We start from the raw sequence: 6,274 nt of genomic DNA on the forward strand, positions 1-6,274 counted from the left end.
GTGTGTACCCAGACCTGCCCAGTGGCATTGTGGGTAGGCCTGTACCAAGAATGCAATCACCTCTTTCTCCTTCATTCATCTGGGTTGTGCGCAGGGAGGGAGAGGTGTGGATTATTTCTTCAAAGGGTGGTTTCAAATGCTTATAAATAACCATCTTGAATCAGATAGGAGGGGTACAAATAATAAAATTATTATGATGATTTATTAGCTTGAGAGCAGCATGTTGAAGACGACCATGAACGATTCTGAATTGAGAAAAAACTACATTTTTGTGCTACAAATGGGTTTGTGTGCCTGCAGCTAAAGGCTACCGTAGTGCATTATACTCTGCAAAAGGGAGATCATTCAAAATACGTTTCCAAGGTTGTATCCTGGGAACAAGCGCTGTGGTCATACTACACTGGTGTTTTTCCAATGGCAACTACTTCTACGTTGTTTCCAGGTTGACTTCGTCACACTGCAAGGCGTCATGAAGGGCAATATGCAAATTTAATAAATAAAATAAGTAAACTAAATCTTGGCAAATCTGGATAGAATGAAAGCATTTTAGTTTTTCCTGTACAGAACACATCTTTTAATGTTACTTTCACAAAGATACACATTTTTGCTTGAATTCTTCACTGACAATGCACTAATGACACCCATTAGGGAGGGGTGATCACGGTCATGTCCTTCAGGATAGTCACGCCATTGATTTCGACATCTTTCTTGCAGGTCCTTTCAATCCGTCCTCCAAGGGGATACAGCCTTTGTGTTTCGCTCAGGACCATGTCGAGATATTCCAGTTGCATGATGGCATCGTACGTGAGAGGAGCCTTCGGGGGATTCAAGGGGGAAGGTTAGCTGTAACCGATGGGACCCTGAACCAGCCTAACACAGAGACCTTCAGAAGGAAAGATCTCAGCTGAGGTGGCCTTGTTCTGAGATTTCTGTCCATGGATGTGAAAATCTCTGTGGGTTGCATTCAACAGCTGCACAGGCAGAAGGCAGCATACGTGTCAAGGACACTTGCCCGTCAAGGAATGCACACGGCAGAGACCTAACTCTTTATTGTCAAAGGTAACACTTACAGTTTCTTCCAAAGCTCTGGATACCCACACATTCCCATCTAAAATCTGTGGGATATAATCCACTGAGAGCAGTCAAGTACAACATTCCTTGTTTTCCTAGAGTGGACGTGCAAGGGTATGTTTGCTCCAGCCAGTCAGAACTTCCTGTTCCTCCTGGCCTGGGGCATCCTTCCTTGCATGGGACTAGTGGGTGGGCGTGTAAAAGGAAAAGGCATGCTGCCCCTCTCTTTCTTTTCTATCTTCCTTTCTGGACTCCTAGCCTGCAGTCACTAGGTAAATCTCCCTTATGGGGTAAACCTGTTTGTATATGTGTGGAACTTGAAGCCTTAAGCCTGCCTTCAGGGATCACACTGTGCTTTGCCTGATCATGAGTAAAATTTATTTTTGTTACTTATGAATAAGACTGTGGTGTCTTTATTCTTTTAGGAGGGATTCAGGGGGGTCTTACCAGGAAAATATTAGAACACCTTTCAATCTGTACAAGCCAGATTGAATTGCGTATTGCCTTAAGGAACTCACATGAGTTTGCAACAAGTTTTCTGCTGCATGAGAAGGCGGATGTGAAACTCTGCTAAGTAAAGGAACTTGCTGGCGCAGGTTAGGAAGGATATTAATAAACAAGAAAGCCTCTCCTGCCACCCTGAACATTCCCACAGAATCTAGGCAGCTATTCCCAGATCAGAGCACAATGGAGCACAATGGAGCAACAGGGGGCGCTCCCCCTCTACCTGTTTATGGGACCCTATGGTCTGCACACAAAGCCATGAAGATTTTCCTGCATGGAAGCCTCCTCTGCTCTTCCTGCTTCAATCCTGTCCTGGTTCTAGGAGACAGTGGTGCAGGAGAAGGTGGAAGGGCCTGGCCCTTGGCTTGCCTGGCCTGCCTCTTCTTCCTCCAGCTCTGAAGCTTTCCCTGCCTCCACCTCTTGCCCCCTGGCTGGTACAGGTTGCCACCTTAAGGTGCCAAGATCCCCAGGTGAGCACCTTCTTTCGATCCCATCAACATCAGAAGTGTGGTTCATGGAGTAATGATCAAATGGGCGCAAGATGTAGGACATAATATGCAATTTCAGGACTGGATAAAATTGTGGAAAGTAAATTTGAAATTTACAGATTGTATATTATTGAGAGAGAATTATATGGAAATGATGTATAGATGGTATTTATCACTGGTTAAATTGGCAAAAATGTATAAAAATGAAAAGAAAGTGTGTTGGAGATGTGAAACAGAAGGTATGTTTTATCATATGTGGTGGGATTGTAAAAAGGTAAAAGGCTACTGGGAAATGATATACAATGAATTGAAGAAAATGTTGAAAATAACTTTTGTAAAAAAAAAAAAAAACAGAAGCCTTTTTGCTAGGTATTTTAGGCTAAGGCATACCAAAAGAAATGAGGACTTTATTTATATTATATTTATAGAAACAAGGAAAATCAATAGACTTGATGGCAGGATTTAAATAAACATTCACATTATTAGTACTAGAAAATGTTTAGAAGATAGTGAAATATGATGGTGTATTTACTTTTATTTTTATGCTTTTAGGCTTGATGCTATGTTATTAATAACTTTTTCTGTTAGGAGATAGAAAAGTGGGTGAAAAGAGAAACAAACCAGAAGCGAAAGTTGGGGGAAGCCCTGGAGGGGAGGGAGGGAGGAATACATAATAAATGTTAAGGATCTGAGATGTATGTAATGAATAAAAAAGAAAAATGAATTTAATTTAAAAAAAAAAAAGAAGAAGAAGTGTGGTTCATGGAGAGCCTTTTCTGTGGCTGCTCCCAGATTGTGGAATCCCCTCCTGAGAGCGGTCAGACTGGCTCCCTCTCTGTCTTCCCTACGCCAGCAAGCTAAAGTGGTGTAGCATTTTTTCACAAGGTCTGCTTTTGTAATAGCTGGATCCAGCGTGGCTAATATAGGTTGTCAGCCCTCGTAAATCCTGGATGAAGAGTAAGGAAGAAAATGGTGTTGTTTTTTAGCAGGAGGAGCCAAAACATAGATGCATCAGCCTGGACAAAAAGGTGTGCTATGGATGCAATAAATAAGTAATAACAATGATATATCTACACCACAGATTTAAGCTGGTTTAATCGCTTGCTTCTTCTCTCCAGGGTACCTGTTCTCTATGAGAGGATTCTTCACGTGCTCCCTGAACCACAAGCTTACTGCGTAAACTGATCAGGACCTCAATGCATGGAGAGGAGGAATTAATCATATTTAATTGCTTTGTGTACACCGCTTGAGAGATATATCTTTTTTCATTATGCAGAATACAAATGCTTCTCGATAAATGAATAAAATAATGGATGATATCTGCAGTGATCTGCAATGAACATAGTCACGTGACATCTTAAGACAAAGAGCACGCAGAAGTGCATCTGAAATCCTCTCGTTCAGGTATTCATAACTGCTGAACTTTAGCCTGTCCTTCCCCCCCGACGTGCATCATTCAATGCAGTAGTCTTCTTCTCTGGAGAAGACCCAGCCCAGTGGAAGTGGGGCAGCCCAGAATCCCACAGCCTTATTCTGCAATTAAAGTTGCCACAACTTTATAGCAAACACCCATGTGTTTGTGTGTTTTTGCTGTGCTTTTTAAAAAAGTCATTATTTTTATTCTTGCATGTGTGTGTGTTGTTATATGTGAAAAGATGAAAATGCCAAACTCAGCATCTCACCTTCCGCTCCCAACCTGAGGGCATGTTGTTGTTGTTGTTGTTGTTTAGTCGTTTAGTTGTGTCTGACTCTTCATGACCCCCTGGACCTGAGCACACCAGGCACTCCTGTCTTCCACTGCCTCCCGCAGTTTGGTCAAACTCATGCTGGTAGCTTCAAGAACACTGTCCCACCATCTCGTCCTCTGTCGTCCCCTTCTCCTTGTGCCCTCCATCTTTCCCAACATCAGGGTCTTTTCCAGGGAGTCTTCTCTTCTCATGAGGTGGCCAAAGTCTTGGAGCCTCAGCTTCAGGATCTGTCCTTCCAGTAAGCACTTAAGAATGGATTGGTTTGATCTTCTTGCAGTCCATGGGACTCTCAAGAGTCTCCTCCAGCACCATAATTCAAAAGCATCAATTCTTCAGCAATCAGCCTTCTTTATGGTCCAGCTCTCACTTCCATACATCACTACTGGGAAAACCATAGCTTTAACTATACGGACCTTTGTTGGCAAGGTGAGATCAAAATAAAAACAGGAGAGTTCATAAGCCCTGGAGGAGAAAGTCCAATCGTTGCTGCTGTCCATGGCTGTTTTTCTAGAAACACCAGGAACTCACCAGGAACCTTCTCTTAGGTGCCCACCTGACAGGTGCCAGAACCCACCAAGAGGGGTGGGACTGAGTTCCTGGGAGCTCCCCCTGGAAAAAAGCCCTGCTGCTGTCAATATACAGTAAAGGGAAATGTAAACACAGCCACATAATATGAAATGTCACAGGTACATTTTGTCCTGCAGAGTCTTTGTTCTTGGGCAGAATAAACAGCCACTAGTCTGCTATAAAAGTCTTTCAGGGTGGGGGGAATGCTTGTTGCCCTCCCAAATTGTTTGTGTCCGTTTTTCACAAAGTGCCATCACCCAAATTATGTGATACCATTTTTGGTACATTGGTACCCTTCGCTTCTTTTCAATCTCTAGCTATCAATATTCTTGCTGCCGTTAATAAGTAACCTATTATATAATGGCCTTGGGTTTCCCTGGCTGAATATACCTAACATTTTAATTTCTGGGTTTTTTTTGTTTTTTGTTTAACTGAATTAAAACTCTCGCATGGCTTTTTAAAAAAAATAACAACCTGTTCCTACTGTGTTTGTTTGAATTTCTATTCTCTTTCTGCGCCATCAGGGCTGGGGCTCAAAGGACAAAAATAAAAATTTAACAATATCTTTTGCGATCTGTTCACCTTTGCTCTGATGTCTGGCAGGCTGACTGCAAACAAGCTTGCTTTGTTTGATGTGAAAAGAGGCCAGGGGAGTTCTGCCTGTCACAGAGGTGAAATTGGAGAGTGGGTGTCTTTTCTCAGGTGCCTTCTTGCCAGTGGCATGAGGTGAAATTTTTCATGGGGGAACCGTTAGGGCCAGAGGTGCCAGCTTGCAAGGACAATGCGGGGGGGGGGGCATTTTTTGAAGATTTTATTGGTGACCTATTCTTAACATTCAATGACATTGTGAATGTCTCTATGCCAAGACCACAATCACAGCTTTCTTCTTCATTCACCTTGGTTGTACTCAGGAAGGAAAAGGTTGTGGTTTATTTCATCAAGAGAAGGGTTTTCAAATGTATACACTCACACCCTTATGGAAGGCAGGATTAAGAACTGGTCTAGATGGAAAGCAGCATTTTGAGGCTAAGCGTGAGTGATTCCGGATTGAGAAAAACCACATTTCGGTGCTACAAATGAGGAGGTGTGCGTGCAGCCAAAGGCTACTGAAGCATCCTATATGGTGCAATACGGAGACCACAGAAAATCACAGGTTACTTCCATGGCACAGAGATGCTCGTACCATCTAAGACTGATGTGCCAGCTACAACCCAACAGGTCTCAGTTGTTCATGCTCTTGTAGCCTTGAAATTAGGGTGTGTTCACACAGCCCCTGATTCAAAATATTGAGGGGGCAGGAGTCCCAAGCACCCCCTATACCTGGCGTCGGTGTACTGTAGTGTATATTGTGCCAAAAGCAGATCACGGGTCTTTCACCAACTGCAACTACTGCTTCTGAGCTGTTTCCAGACCCAGTTTTACACACTGTTAGGTGACTCTAACAACACAACAAGGGAACCTATATTTAACAAGGGAAGTTTAAACTACAAAACTACAGCAGATCTTATTTCTCTTCAGAGTGGTATTTAAATTGGGCTTGCACTGGTGGATTGGTCCTGTTTCTGTAAGAGCATTTCCACACACAGAGTTTTGAAAGAATGCATCTGAGTCACAGGGACCCAAATAAATCACATTACCCAGGACTGTGATGTGTGTAAATTCTAGGAAGGGTTTTTTTGCAATCCTGGCTTGCACTGATTGAGTTTCCTGTCATTCAGTGGTCATGATTTGATGCCATAGTGATTCTTTTTTCCCAAGCAACCCTGAGGAATTCAAGTCACATGTGCTCTGTATGGATCCCTTAACTAAGTCTTCTCAGCACCCTCCCCAAACTACAGTTCCCAGAATTCCATGGGGGAAGCAAAGACTGGTAAACTGGTCTCAGACTGATACAAA

Source organism: Podarcis erhardii (assembly GCF_964252035.2).
Source record: "Podarcis erhardii genome assembly, chromosome: 14".
Taxonomy (NCBI): domain Eukaryota; kingdom Metazoa; phylum Chordata; class Lepidosauria; order Squamata; family Lacertidae; genus Podarcis; species Podarcis erhardii.